The following is a 16,241-nucleotide window of genomic DNA, read 5'->3' on the forward strand; positions in this document are numbered from 1 at the left end:
AGTACGAGGAGGATGATGGGGATGAGTATATTTTTAATGCCGAACCTTTCCCGGGGGCACAGGAAATTGGTTGCGTGTCACGGCCGGGTTCTGGTTTTTTGAGGGACACAAGTGACGTAGATTTGCCTGCAACTGCCCCTCAACCAATCACAACCGGAGATTTGACAACTGGAACTTTGGCCCACATGGCGGATTATGCCTTACGTATCCTAAAAAGGGACACACGCATTACGAAAATGATGAACGATGACGATTACTGGTTGGCCTGCCTCCTTGATCCACGCTATAAAGGCAAATTGCAAAATATTATGCCACATGAGAACTTGGAACTAATATTAGCAACCAAACAATCAACTCTTGTTGACCGTTTGCTTCAGGCATTCCCAGCACACAGCGCACGGGATCGTTCTCACACGAGCTCCAGGGGGCAGCAGACTAGGAGTGTTAGGGGTGCACACATCAGAAGTGGCGTTGGACAGAGGGGTTTTCTGACCAGGTTGTGGAGTGATTTTGCTATGACCGCAGACAGGACAGGTACTGCTGCATCAATTGAAAGTGACAGGAGACAACATTTGTCCAGTATGGTTACTAACTATTTTTCATCCCTTATCGATGTTCTCCCTCAACCGTCATTCCCATTTGATTACTGGGCCTCCAAATTAGACACCTGGCCAGAATTGGCAGAATATGCATTGCAGGAGCTTGCTTGCCCAGCAGCAAGTGTCCTATCAGAAAGAGTATTCAGTGCTGCAGGTTCAATATTAACCGAAAAAAGGACTCGTCTGGCTACCCAAAATGTTGACGATCTAACATTCATTAAAATGAACCACAACTGGATTTCGAAATCTTTTGCCCCACCTTGCCCGGCCGACACCTAGCTTTCCTATGAAAAGCTCTTGCCTGTGAATTACTTTTCTAATGTCTAATTTGCTGCAGCTGATTGTACAGCATACGACATGTTTACACCTCCCTAAATGGCAAAACTCCCCACACGGGGCCGTGGTATCGCGACTTGGCGCAAGCACCCGTGAGACTGCTGTTTGTCTGAAGAGGTGGGTGTGCTCGCTTTTGGTTGACGGCATTGCTACTGGGTCCCTCATAGTACAATGTAGTGTCTCTGGCGGTGGTGGTGCGCACCCAACGTCAGACACACCGTTGTAACATGAGGGGCCCTGGGGCGGTCCCGCCGGCCTCAAGAGAGTTCCCCCCTACCCCAGCTCAAAATGTGCTCTACCACGTGCAAAATTATGTCGCACAGCTCCACCAATCTTTAGTCTATTCGCTGACATCATTCAATGTCTGGCACTGACAATACAAATTTGTAGACATCTATGATGCAACTTAAAGTAGTCTGTGTCTGTGTCCTATATTGGCACCATTAAATAGTTACTGCCAAATTACAATGTCAGAAACTCAGTAGATGAGCCCACCCCTGTACCTAAGTATGCCACCTTTTTTTTTGTTTTGGTTGTTTTGCGAGACATTAACATCTATTTATATTTTGGGAGTACTGGGACAGACACTCCTTGCACTACTCCTCCACTCACCACCAAGCTGCCTGTGTATCCATGTAACCGCTGTAAAGCTGCCATGAGCCTATTGTTTGTTATTTTAGGCCTTTGATAGCCTGTCTGCGGTCCCTACTTTAAATACTCCTCCACTCATCACCAGCTGCCTGCCCGTGTATCCATGTAACCGCTGTAAAACTGCCATGAGCCTATTGTTTGTTATTTTAGGCCTTTGATAGCCTGTCTGCGGTCCCTACTTTAAATACTCCTCCACTCATCACCAGCTGCCTGCCCGTGTATCCATGTAACCGCTGTAAAACTGCCATGAGCCTATTGTTTGTTATTTTAGGCCTTTGATAGCCTGTCTGCGGTCCCTACTTTAAATACTCCTCCACTCACCACCAAGCTGCCTGTGTATCCATGTAACCGCTGTAAAACTGCCATGAGCCTATTGTTTGTTATTTTAGGCCTTTGATAGCCTGTCTGCGGTCCCTACTTTAAATACTCCTCCACTCACCACCAAGCTGCCTGTGTATCCATGTAACCGCTGTAAAACTGCCATGAGCCTATTGTTTGTTATTTTAGTCCTTTGATAGCCTGTCTGCGGTCCCTACTTTAAATACTCCTCCACTCATCACCAGCTGCCTGCCCGTGTATCCATGTAACCGCTGTAAAACTGCCATGAGCCTATTGTTTGTTATTTTAGGCCTTTGATAGCCTGTCTGCGGTCCCTACTTTAAATACTCCTCCACTCATCACCAGCTGCCTGCCCGTGTATCCATGTAACCGCTGTAAAACTGCCATGAGCCTATTGTTTGTTATTTTAGGCCTTTGATAGCCTGTCTGCGGTCCCTACTTTAAATACTCCTCCACTCACCACCAGCTGCCTGCCCGTGTATCCATGTAACCGCTGTAAAACTGCCATGAGCCTATTGTTTGTTATTTTAGGCCTTTGATAGCCTGTCTGCGGTCCCTACTTTAAATACTCCTCCACTCACCACCAAGCTGCCTGCCCGTGTATCCATGTAACCGCTGTAAAACTGCCATGAGCCTATTGTTTGTTATTTTAGGCCTTTGATAGCCTGTCTGCGGTCCCTACTTTAAATACTCCTCCACTCATCACCAGCTGCCTGCCCGTGTATCCATGTAACCGCTGTAAAACTGCCATGAGCCTATTGTTTGTTATTTTAGGCCTTTGATAGCCTGTCTGCGGTCCCTACTTTAAATACTCCTCCACTCATCACCAGCTGCCTGCCCGTGTATCCATGTAACCGCTGTAAAACTGCCATGAGCCTATTGTTTGTTATTTTAGGCCTTTGATAGCCTGTCTGCGGTCCCTACTTTAAATACTCCTCCACTCACCACCAAGCTGCCTGCCCGTGTATCCATGTAACCGCTGTAAAACTGCCATGAGCCTATTGTTTGTTATTTTAGGCCTTTGATAGCCTGTCTGCGGTCCCTACTTTAAATACTCCTCCACTCACCACCAAGCTGCCTGCCCGTGTATCCATGTAACCGCTGTAAAACTGCCATGAGCCTATTGTTTGTTATTTTAGGCCTTCGAAGCCTGTCTGCGGTCCCTCCTTCCACTAGGCCTCCACTGACCAGACCACTGCTGCCCGTGTACCCCTGGAACCAATTTTAAAGTGCCTACAGCCAGCCAATTTTATTGTGTTAGGCCTTCGAAGCCTGTCTGCGGTCCCTCCTTCCAATAGGCCTACACTGACAAAGGTACACCTGACAACAGACACATGGACCTGTAGGCATGGCCACGGAAGGTTACGTGTCCTTTGTGGCTCAATGGGTTAATGTATTGGATGCATGGTCCACACAGGGGACAGCCTGCTAAGTCTGTATGCAGTCCCTAATTCAAGTTGTCCTCAACTGAATAAAGCTGAGCTTCTACCTTCTGGCTCTCATTAAGTGTTTTTTAAAAAACAAAATGGTGGTTAGGGCCTACTAACGGCTTCTGCCCCTCCCTGGTGTTGCCCTCAACTGAATAAAGCTGAGCTTCTACCTTCCGGCTCTGATTAACTGCTGTTTTTAAACACATTGCTGGTTCCGGCCTACTAACGGTGTCTGCCCCTCCCTGGTGTTGCCCTCAACTGAATAAAGCTGAGCTTCTACCTTCCGGCTCTGATTAACTGCTGTTTTTAAACACATTGCTGGTTCCGGCCTACTAACGGTGTCTGCCCCTGCCTGGTGTTGCCCTCAACTGAATAAAGCTGAGCTTCAACCTTCTGGCTCTGATTAACTGCTGTTTTTAAACACATTGCTGGTTCCGGCCTACTAACGGTGTCTGCCCCTCCCTGGTGTTGCCCTCAACTGAATAAAGCTGAGCTTCTACCTTCCGGCTCTGATTAACTGCTGTTTTTAAACACATTGCTGGTTCCGGCCTACTAACGGTGTCTGCCCCTGCCTGGTGTTGCCCTCAACTGAATAAAGCTGAGCTTCAACCTTCTGGCTCTCATTAAGTGTTTTTTAAAAAACAAAATGGTGGTTAGGGCCTACTAACGGCTTCTGCCCCTCCCTGGTGTTGCCCTCAACTGAATAAAGCTGAGCTTCTACCTTCCGGCTCTGATTAACTGCTGTTTTTAAACACATTGCTGGTTCCGGCCTACTAACGGTGTCTGCCCCTGCCTGGTGTTGCCCTCAACTGAATAAAGCTGAGCTTCAACCTTCTGGCTCTGATTAACTGCTGTTTTTAAAGGGAACCTATCACCCCGTTTTTTTCGGTATGAGATAAAAATACTGTTAAATAGGGCCTGAACTGTGCATTACAATAGTGTAGTTTGTGGACCCCGATTCCCCACCTATGCTGCCGAAATACGTTACCAAAGTAGTCATTTTCGCCTGTCAATCAGGCTGGTCAGGTCGGATGGGCGTGGCTTCTTCCCCCAGATATTGCGTAGTTTTCCGTTGGTGGCGTAGTGGTGTGCGCATGTTCAACGTCCCCAATCCTGCACGGGGGGGTGAAAATAGCAGCGATGTCCGTTATTCCATTGGTGGTCGGTGGGCGCGGCCATCTTCCTTTGGCCGCGCGTGCGCAGAAGCGGCGCTCTGCTGGCCGCGGCTTCAGGAAAATGGCCGCGGGATGCCGCGCGTGCGCAGATGGAGATCGCGGCGGCCATTTTCCTGAAGCCGCGGCCAGCAGAGCGCCGCTTCTGCGCACGCGCGGCCAAAGGAAGATGGCCGCGCCCACCGACCACCAATGGAATAACGGACATCGCTGCTATTTTCACCCCGCCGTGCAGGATTGGGGACCTTGGACATGCGCACACCACTACGCCACCAACGGAAAACTACGCAATATCTGGGGGAAGAAGCCACGCCCATCCGACCTGACCAGCCTGATTGACAGGCGAAAATGACTACTTTGGTAACGTATTTCGGCAGCATAGGTGGGGAATCGGGGTCCACAAACTACACTATTGTAATGCACAGCTCAGGCCCTATTTAACAGTATTTTTATCTCATACCGAAAAAAACGGGGTGATAGGTTCCCTTTAAACACATTGCTGGTTCCGGCCTACTAACGGTGTCTGCCCCTCCCTGGTGTTGCCCTCAACTGAATAAAGCTGAGCTTCTACCTTCCGGCTCTGATTAACTGCTGTTTTTAAACACATTGCTGGTTCCGGCCTACTAACGGTGTCTGCCCCTGCCTGGTGTTGCCCTCAACTGAATAAAGCTGAGCTTCAACCTTCTGGCTCTCATTAAGTGTTTTTTAAAAAACAAAATGGTGGTTAGGGCCTACTAACGGCTTCTGCCCCTCCCTGGTGTTGCCCTCAACTGAATAAAGCTGAGCTTCTACCTTCCGGCTCTGATTAACTGCTGTTTTTAAACACATTGCTGGTTCCGGCCTACTAACGGTGTCTGCCCCTGCCTGGTGTTGCCCTCAACTGAATAAAGCTGAGCTTCAACCTTCTGGCTCTCATTAAGTGTTTTTTAAAAAACAAAATGGTGGTTAGGGCCTACTAACGGCTTCTGCCCCTCCCTGGTGTTGCCCTCAACTGAATAAAGCTGAGCTTCTACCTTCCGGCTCTGATTAACTGCTGTTTTTAAACACATTGCTGGTTCCGGCCTACTAACGGTGTCTGCCCCTCCCTGGTGTTGCCCTCAACTGAATAAAGCTGAGCTTCTACCTTCCGGCTCTGATTAACTGCTGTTTTTAAACACATTGCTGGTTCCGGCCTACTAACGGTGTCTGCCCCTGCCTGGTGTTGCCCTCAACTGAATAAAGCTGAGCTTCAACCTTCTGGCTCTCATTAAGTGTTTTTTAAAAAACAAAATGGTGTTTAGGGCCTACTAACGGTGTCTGCCCCTCCCTGGTGTTGCCCTCAACTGAATAAAGCTGAGCTTCAACCTTCTGGCTCTCATTAAGTGTTTTTAAAAAAACAAAATGGTGGTTAGGGCCTACTAACGGTGTCTGCCCCTCCCTGGTGTTGTCCTCAACTGAACAAAGCTGAGCTTCCACATTCTGGCTTTCGGCCTATACTATCAGATATTAAACTGCATTTGGCCTACTAGTGTGGTTAGGCCCTTGAAACAGTGTCTGCTGCTCTTGGGTTTGCTACTCCACTGAACAAAGCAATGCCGCCTGTTTAGTCCTGTTACCAATTTTGATCTGCATTTAGCCTACTTTATTCATTGGCCCTATATCTGTTTCCTCATCATCCTGCCCATTGCCCAGCCACTGCTAGATGAGTCTGCTGGTACATTGACCTAGACCACTACATTCCCCTTGTACTCTACACAGCCAGAATCTGACCCTGCTGAAAGTAAGGTTCCCCTTCCCGCATATTATACCACCTTACACAGGGACAAAGAGGAAGGTGCAGATGAAAGTGCAGGTTCCTTCATCAGGTGGGGGGGCATACTCGTTGGCGACGTCACTGGCACAGGGCCACTCAGAGTACGCAAAAGTGTCGCTGCTGGTGGGAGGCGCCCCCGCCATGCAAACACACCGCCGTACTTTGAGGGGCCCTGTGCCAGTGCCAATGCGAACGAGTGGGCCCCCCCTGCTTGCTCAGGATCACAGCACTTGCAACGTTGAAATACTTACCTCTCCCTGCTCCACCGCCATGACGTAGTCCATGTTTCCTGGGCCCACTAAAACCTTGAACCAGCCCTACCCCCACAACTTTTGCCAAATGACCCCCAATTTCCAGTGCCCAACTATTATTATAAAGTTAATTAAGATTGACAAGCTTCAGAAAACAAGAATGGATGTTTTTGGCAGTAAAATGTGCACTGTAGGTGTTTTCCTGGCCTCCACTCACTGCCGGCTATGCTTCCCCATTGACTTGCATTGGGTTTCGTGTTTCGGTCGATCCCCGACTTTTAGCGATAATCGGCCGACTTCACTCGACTCGACTCTGGACTAAATTGGGTTTCACAAAACCAGACTCGATCTTAAAAAAATGAAAGTCGCTCAACCCTAATCAGCACCCTTTTTAGTCAAATCAGTCAAAGGCCTGACAACGCTAGAAAAACCAGTTATGAATCGACGATAAAAGTTAGCAAAGCCCAAAAATTTCTGAAGGCCCTTAAGAGAAGTCGGTTGCGTCCAGTCACAAATAGCCCGAACCTTCACAGGATCCATCTCAATAGAAGAGGGGGAAAAAATGTACCCCAAAAAAGAAATCTTCTGAACCCCAAAAACACACTTTGAACCTTTAACAAACAGAGAATTGATCCGCAAAACCTGAAAAACCCTCCTAACTTGTTGAACATGAGATTCCCAGTCATCCGAAAAAATCAAGATATCGTCCAAATACACAATCATAAATTTATCCAGATATTCACGGAAAATATTGTGCATAAAAGACTGAAAGACCGAAGGGGCATTTGACAGACCAAAAGGCATCACCAAATACTCAAAATGGCCCTCGGGCGTATTAAATGCGGTTTTCCACTCATCCCCCTGCTTAATTCGCACCAAATTATACGCACCGCGAAGATCAATCTTAGAGAACCACTTCGCCCCCTCAATGCGAGCAAATAAATCTGTCAGCAATGGCAAAGGATACTGATACTTGACTGTGATCTTATTCAAGAGTCTATAATCAATACAAGGTCTCAAAGAACCATCGCTTTTAGCTACGAAAAAGAACCCCGCTCCAAGAGGAGACGAAGAAGGACGAATATGTCCCTTTTCCAAGGACTCCCTAATATACTCTCGCATGGCAGCATGTTCAGGTACAGACAGATTGAATAGACGACCCTTAGGAAATTTACTGCCAGGGATCAAATCTATGGCGCAATCGCAATCTCTGTGAGGAGGAAGAGAATTAAGAGTAGATTCCTCAAAAACCTCACGATAATCAGACAAAAACTCAGGAATTTCAGAGGGAATAGATGAAGCAATGGAGACCAAAGATGTGTCCCCATGATTTCCCTGACATCCCCAGCTTAGTACAGACATTGTTTTCCAGTCAAGGACTGGGTTATGAGTTTGCAACCATGGCAATCCCAGCACCAACACATCATGTAGATTATACAGTACAAGGAAGCGAATCACCTCTTGATGGTCTGGAGTCATACGCATAGTCACTTGTGTCCAGTATTGTGGTTTATTACTAGCCAATGGTGTAGAATCAATACCCTTTAAAGGTATAGGAACTTCCAGAGGCTCTAGATCAAACCCACAGCGCCTGGCAAAGGACCAATCCATAAGACTCAAAGCGGCGCCAGAATCCACATACGCATCCGCAACAATAGAAGATAACGAACAAATTAGAGTTACAGACAAAATAAACTTGGACTGCAAAGTGCCAATAGCAGAGGATTTATCAACTTTCTTTGTTCGTTTAGAGCATGCTGATATAACATGAGTAGAATTTCCACAATAGAAGCACAAATGATTTTTGCGCCTATAAATCTGTCGTTCGCTTCTGGACAGAAAGCTATCACATTGCATACTCTGTGGTGCCTCTTCAGAAGACACCGCCAACTGGTGCACAGGTTTGCGTTCCCGTAAACACTGATCAATCTGAATTGCCATTGTCATGGACTCATTCAGACCAGTAGGCGCAGGAAACCCCACCATGACGTCTTTTACAGCATCAGAGAGACCTTCTCTGAAAATTGCCGCCAGAGCGCACTCATTCCACTGAGTAAGCACAGACCATTTTCGAAATTTTTGGCAATATATTTCGGCTTCATCTTGCCCCTGAGAGAGGGCTATTAGGGCTTTCTCAGCCTGAATCTCCAAATTTGGTTCCTCATAAAGCAACCCCAAAGCCAGAAAAAACGCATCCACATTGAGCAACGCAGGATCCCCTGGTGCCAATGAAAATGCCCAATTTTGGGGGTCACCCCGCAGTAAAGAAATAACAATTTTTACTTGCTGGGCAGGATCTCCAGCAGAATGAGATCTCAGCGAAAGAAACAATTTACAATTGTATTTAAAATTTAGAAAACAAGATCGATCTCCAGAAAAAAACTCCGGTATAGGAATTTTAGGTTCAGACCGAGGAGCATGTAACAAAAAATCTTGTATATTCTGAACTTTAGAGGCAAGATTATTCAAATTGGTAGCCAGACTCTGGGGATCCATATTTCAACAGATAAAGTCTGAGCCATTCAGGGGTTAAGAGGAGAGGAAAACAGGAGACTGCAATTAGAGCTGGAGTGCAACTTCAGAGGAAGGAAAAAAAAAAAAAAAAAGGTTTCACACAGTTCCTTTTCTCTCCTGCTTCAGCCTATAGATTAAACATTTGGGCTGGCCATACTGTTATGGTTTCCAATGGCAAGGAAACATCAGAAGCATAGAATAAACGGACAAGCTCTCGGGTGATGGAAACTAGAGCTGACCGCGATGCTAAACCTACACACCACACTAGAAGTAGCCAGGGGGCATTCCTGTGTTGTCTCTAGATGCCGCGCGCCAGCCGGAGAACTAACTACCCCTGGTAGAAGAAAACACAGTCCTGGCTTGCCTCCAGAGAATGTCCCCACAGGAGATAGCAGCCCCCCACATATAATAACGGTGAGAGCAGATGAAAAGACACACGTAGTATGAAAGCAGATTTAGCACAGAGAGGCCCGCTAACTAAATAGCAGAAAGATACAACAGAGGACTTCGCGGTCAGCTGCAAAACCCTTCAAAACACCATCCTGAAATTACCTTAACTCATGTGACAACTCATGACACCGGAGTGGTAATTTCAGCCCAACAAGAGCTTCCAGCTGCAGAGATTCACATAAGTGCAAACTGGACAAAACATACAAAAATAGACTTAAGGACTAAAGTGTCCAACTTAGCTGAGCAGAAAACTGGGAGCAGGAACATGCAACAGAATCACTCTGGATACATTGATGGCCAGCATTAGAATGACTGAGGAGCAAGGTTAAATAGGATACTCCCACATCCTGATAGGAACAGGTGAACTGAGAAGGCAAAGCTTGCAGGACACCAGTACCACAAGAGACCACCGGGGGAGCCCACGAACCGAATCACAACACTCTCCTGCCTATCATGTCAAAAGGTGAAGAATGCTATGAAGATTCTTCAGTTTACTCTGACCAAGAGGATGTTAACTGTTGTGAATTAGACTTTTTGGCTCCCTCTTGTGGTTACTAGTGATATGACTCTGGGATTGTCTTTCCTCAGTTTGGCTCCCACCTGGGTCGTTAGTCCAGGGGAGTTGCTATATAAGCTTCCTGGATCCTTAGTCCAGTGCCTGGCATCGTTGTAATCAGATCCTTTCTGTTTGCTCCTGTCTGCTGGTCCGGGTTCGTGCAAAATTAAGCTAAGTCCTGCTTCTTTGTTTTTTGGTTTTTTGCTTGCTCTCATTTTTGTCCAGCTTGTACTAAATGTGATTCCTGACCTTGCTGGAAGCTCTAGGGGGCTGGTGTTCTCCCCCCGGGCCGTTAGACGGTTCGGGGGTTCTTCAATATCCAGCGTGGATATTTTGATAGGGTTTTTGCTGACCATATAAGTCATCTTACTATATTCTGCTATTAGCTAGTGGGCCTCTCTTTGCTAAATACCTAGCTCATTCTTACGTTTGTCTTTTCCTCTTACCTCACCGTTATTATTTGTTGGGGGCTTGTATTCAACTTTTGGGGTCTTTTCTCTGGAGGCAAGAAAGGTCTTTCTTTTCCCTTCTAGGGTTAGTTAGTTCTCCGGCTGGCGCGAGACGTCTAGAACCAACGTACGCACGTTCCCCGGCTGCTGCTATTTGTGGTGCTAGGATTAGATATATGGTCAGCTCAGTTACCACTGCCCTATGAGCTGGTTTTTGTGTTTGCAGACTTAGTAATTATTTCTGAGACCCTTTGCCATTGGGGTCATAACAGTTAACTCCATCAGTGAAGCTGTCTTTGAGGATACTACCTACTCAAATATTCCTTCCGAGGAGTTTAGTGACACCGAGGACTCAAAATGCTCAAGCAGATTATCAAAGGACTCAAATTCCAGCGATTCAGAACAGGAACAGTCGTGCTCTGAGGCTTCTGATCACTCATTATTAGATAACATTTTAGCCTCTGATGAACAACCTTCTGAGAGCTTTTTGGTCAGTTTATCTAAAGCCCTCCTAACCTCTGAGTTTAAAAGGGGCTCAAACCTCTGAAAAATTTATTAAAAATCTCTTCAAAGACACTTTCTCACAGATCAGTGCTACCCCACACTCTGATATAAAAAAAACTCCTAATAAATCTCTATTCACTCAAAAAGGACCGGTCCCTCAAAAGTCTCATCGGGGTGTTAAAAGTGATGTAGAGGGCGTCTCCGGGAGCTCGGACTCACTGGATTATTTAGAAACTGAAGTGGTTGCATTTAGGACTGAACTAGCTAATTTTGAGAACTTTAAAAGGAAAAACAATTTAAAAATTCGTGGGATTCCAGAATCAATTAAAAAAGCGCAACTGGGAGATTGTCTCCTCTATGATTCTCCATCTTTTCCCTGAAACTCAAGGTAGAAATATGATTCACAAAATCTTCAGAATCCGCAGACCATCTACTTTACTGCCGAACATAGCGGCAGATGTGGTTGTTTCTTTCTATCCCAACTGGCTGAGAGACTCACTACTTAACGTAACAAAAGAACCAAAATTCGTCTCTTCTCCCTATGGCCATTTAGCCTTTTATAAAGACTTATGCAAGGATACTTTGCAAAAACGTAGGTCGTTCCAACAATCTACTCAAAGATTGCAACAAGCTGGAATCCGGTATAATTGGCATCATTACTCAAATCTGAGGTTTTATTACGCATCGAAATGGAACATTTTCTCTTCCTCAGCTGAAGCAATGGTCTTCCTGAACTTTGCGGGCGTGGACTTCTCCGGGTCTTCGCCTAGTCCCAATTCCTCAATTTAATACAAAACTTCGTTAAGAATTCCGGACATTTTTTCTTTTTTTTTTTTTTTTTTATACAGATATTCTATATTTTAGCATTTAATAGAACCATCTTTTTTTTGCCCACCGGGTCAGAGGGTTATCTTTGATGACCCAGACTCAACAGGCCTTCTTATAAAATTTTGTATCTCTTTGGTAAACCATTATAGCCTTCGATATTGATTTGATAGTATCATTTTTGTGAAAACATAGTTGTATCCTTTTCTTTACTCGGCCCAAACCTTGTTTTCTATTTTTTTTTTTTTGTCTTTTATTAGGCCAACTTTCGAGTTGGCTTACTAAGCTTCTACTAAATATTTTACCGTATATATTATAGCTTCTTGTATTTGGATGCTAACTCTTGTGAATTATGTGTAACATTATCTATGTTTTTACATTTTACTCAACTCTTTTTAGGTAACGATTATACACTGGTCAACAGCATTTTTGGTGCCAAAGATATTTCATCGAATTTAGGGTATTTTTGGGGTGCTGATTCTGAATATGTCATCAGTTTTGCCAGATTGGCTCAAGTTTTTGAGATTTTTGGTATCTTATTTATAGCACTTGTTGGTAAATGCGACGCATCATCTCATTAATTTCTTTGGATTAGTACTTGAACTGAGCAGTTCTCAATATAGTTTTGTGGTAATTAGTGTTCTAAAAGTTTGTTCATAGCTTGATTTTTGCACTAACTTTATGTTGTTGTCTGTTTTCCAGTGAAAAGCATGAACTCATCAAGAAGAAGTTGTCTTAACGATCCAGACTCATTCTGTTACATTTGTGGTGAATACACACTGCCAAAACATAGAAGAAACATAACAGACTTCGTAAAAAAAAGTGTATTTTGCCTATTTTGGGGTTATGCTTGGGGACCAAGACAAGTTTTGGGCACCACACATAGTGTGCAAAGCATGTATCGAATTATTACGAAAATGGAGCAAAGGACAAAGAAAAAGCTTCAAATTTAGTGTTCCAATGGTGTGGAGAGAGCCAAAAAATCATCATGATGACTGTTATTTATGGTAAACACAGGTACAGGCACATCTTCACAATGAGGGACAGGCCTTCTTGCAGATTCCATGTTACTCCCATTTTCGTTTCTTATGCTTATTGAATCCTTGCACTTGCACTGCACAGAAATAACAGTCATCATGATGATTTTTTGGCTCTCTCCACACCATTGGAACACCAAATTTGAAGCTTTTTCTTTGTCCTTTGCTCCATTTTCGTAATAATTCGATACATGCTTTGCACACTATGTGTGGTGCCCAAAACTTGTCTTGGTCCCCAAGCATAACCCCAAAATAGGCAAAATACACTTTTTTTACGAAGTCTGTTATGTTTCTTCTATGTTTTGGCAGTGTGTATTCACCACAAATGTAACAGAATGAGTCTGGATCGTTAAGACAACTTCTTCTTGATGAGTTCATGCTTTTCACTGGAAAACAGACAACAACATAAAGTTAGTGCAAAAATCAAGCTATGAACAAACTTTTAGAACACTAATTAACACAAAACTATATTGAGAACTGCTCAGTTCAAGTACTAATCCAAAGAAATTAATGAGATGATGCGTCGCATTTACCAACAAGTGCTATAAATAAGATACCAAAAATCTCAAAAACTTGAGCCAATCTGGCAAAACTGATAGCATATTCAGAATCAGCACCCCAAAAATACCCCAAATTCATTAAAATATTTTGGACACCAGAAATTTTTTTTTTTTTTGTTGACCTGTGTTATAGGCTACATCGCATTGTCAGTGAGCCAGAGCGGAAATAATCTAGCTTTCACTGCTCTTTTATGAGAAGTCATACCAAACTAATTTTGTTTGTATTTTTGATTACGTTACCAAGTACTGTATGTGTGCCTGTTTCCCCTATTGTATAGGGGCTAATTTTCTTTTTCCTTCTTCAAATCCCAACCCTTCTCCCCTCCCCTCTTGGTCTACCCTTTCCTTTAAGAAAATGTTAAAACTCCCCAATAAAAATGTTTGAAAAAAAAAAAAGTCTTGTTTAACTGGAAGTAAATAAATCCTTCCTAGAACTTTGCTGACTGATCCCCCACCCTCCGGAATGTCGCCTGGAATCTGCTACGTGGCTCCTGTGCTGTTAGGTTACCTATTATATAATGTTTGGAGCATGGATTATTATTTTTGGCTGGCAGTGGTTTCCTAGTTAGCGTTTATCTCTTACATTTGTTTTACTCCCACATGCCTCTGACCTTGCTTTAAGGTTGTAATCTGCACCTGTGGGCGATGTTTTGTGTTTTAACACAATTTTAGTAATTTCTTTACAAAAAAAGGCATCTGCTAAAAGAGAAGTAAGATGAGAAGAGAAGATGAGGATATATTATAGGCTAATCTAGCCAATTCATACAGTCAAAATATGAGCATAAAAATGCACCAGTATGGGAATTCATATTGACAAGATTTTAACCTCTTTTATACCCCAAGCCTGTTTCCACCTACATAACCAGACCAAATTTTACAATACAGACCACTTTGTGTGTCACTTTGTGGTAATAATTCTGGAATGTACAGATCCCGCTGATTGGGACAGTTGTGTGACATATTGTACTTCATGATAGTGGTAAAATTAGTTGGATATGAATTGTTTGTGAAAAAAAAAAATCAGGAGTTTAGCAAAAATCTTGAACATTTTCGAATTTTCAAACTTTTAATTTTTATGCCCCTTTAAACCAGTGTTATGTAATAAAAAAATGGTTAATAAATAACATTTCCCACATGTCTACTTTACATCAGCACAATTTTGAAACATATTTTTTTCTATTCGCCACAACTGCACCCACTGAGAGAGGGATCCGCCCCTAGGAACAGGAAACCTACAGGGAGATAAAAGGGGCGGCCCCCCTCGCTCCTCAGTTGGTTTCCTGTTCCTAGAGGGGAACCTATGGAAAAGATTCCTGACGAGGAAAACCCGCCTGGATTGCTGCCTGTGCAGTTCTGGCTGAGCGGCAGGGGCTCCAGTGCGGGTAACAGGGTTGGGGGAATGTTCCTGTGGGCTCCCCCTCCTCTGTAACACATGAGGAACAGGGCTTCCCATGTGCTATCAACAGTCTCCCTGCTGGGACTCTGTTTGAAGGACCGACTCGCTATTGTAACTGCAGCACCAGCATGTCACTTGCCTGGTTGGCAGAGGCCTGGCGGTGAGAGAGCGATGTGCATGGAGCAGCACAAGAAGTACCTGATAGAGGTCCAGTAAGAGGAGCTGCTGTATAGCGCCGACATCCAGCATGGACGCATGCACGGTAAGGAGTGCGCCCCGGAAGTAGATAGGTTTACTTCCGGGAGCGCTGTAATGAAGGAATGACGTGCTGCTGCGGGCACTATTCCTGGGCACATAGCGCGGCGGTTCTAAGGCGGACCCATCCGGAGCGGATCCACAGCTGGGGTAATTAAAAAAAAAAAAAAAAATGGATGTATCAGTTCACCTCCACTATATAAAGCACTCAGTTGCGTTAGTATGTGGGGCAAAATGTCATCCCCAAGTGATTATACTGCGCGCCCACTGGAGAAGCTAATGTCACCGGCACGTGACACTAGCAAAAAGAATAGTGGACGCTCTAAAATGAGTAGTTCCACTGAAAAATCAGGAAAGGACAGAGGATCATTCCAGTCTACACCCCAGGCTAAGCAAACATCCCTACAGCCGGTATTTTATATGATCATACAGCCGGGTGAGTTTGATTTAAACTTCACTGGAATCATGGTCGCCTATTTGTTTCTATTGCTTTCATAGGCTAAAAAGACGGGGAAGACCAAGCATAAGCAGTGTGCGTTATGTTCTGAACCCCTGCCGGATACGTATCCTAAAAGATTATGCCAGTTTTGCATAAGTAGTACCTTGCAGGAGGAGGGGTTGGTCAAAATGGAGGACATTCGTTTAATGATCGGACAGGAACTACAGTACTTTAGTGGCCCCTCCATGAATGTAGAAAGGAAATCCAACAAAAGATTACCCTCGCCCAGGCTGACACTTCTTTGGAGAGTGGGGAGATAGACTAAGTATTTCACAAGCTTCTGATTCTTCAGACGAGGAAGATTATGTATGTTTTCCAACAGAGGGTGTTAATAATCTAATTAAATCTGTAAGAGCCACAATGGGTCTATCAGAATCCAAAGAACCCCAGACCCCGCAGGAAGTTGTTTGCGGGTCTCTCCCAGCAGAAAGGTCGTGTGTCCCCAGTAATTCAGACTATTAAAGATCTGGTTAAGAGAGTGGAACAAACAGGGGCAAAAAGGGTTAGTGCCCATAGCTTGTAAAAGACGCTACCCGTTTGATGACGAGGACCTAGCGACTTGGGCTAAAATACTTAAGGTGGGCGCTGCGGTAGCCTCTACTTCTCGCCGCTCCTCCTTGCCTGTA

The sequence above is a fragment of the Ranitomeya variabilis genome, chromosome 2, assembly GCF_051348905.1.
Source record: "Ranitomeya variabilis isolate aRanVar5 chromosome 2, aRanVar5.hap1, whole genome shotgun sequence".
NCBI classification, from domain to species: Eukaryota; Metazoa; Chordata; class Amphibia; order Anura; family Dendrobatidae; genus Ranitomeya; species Ranitomeya variabilis.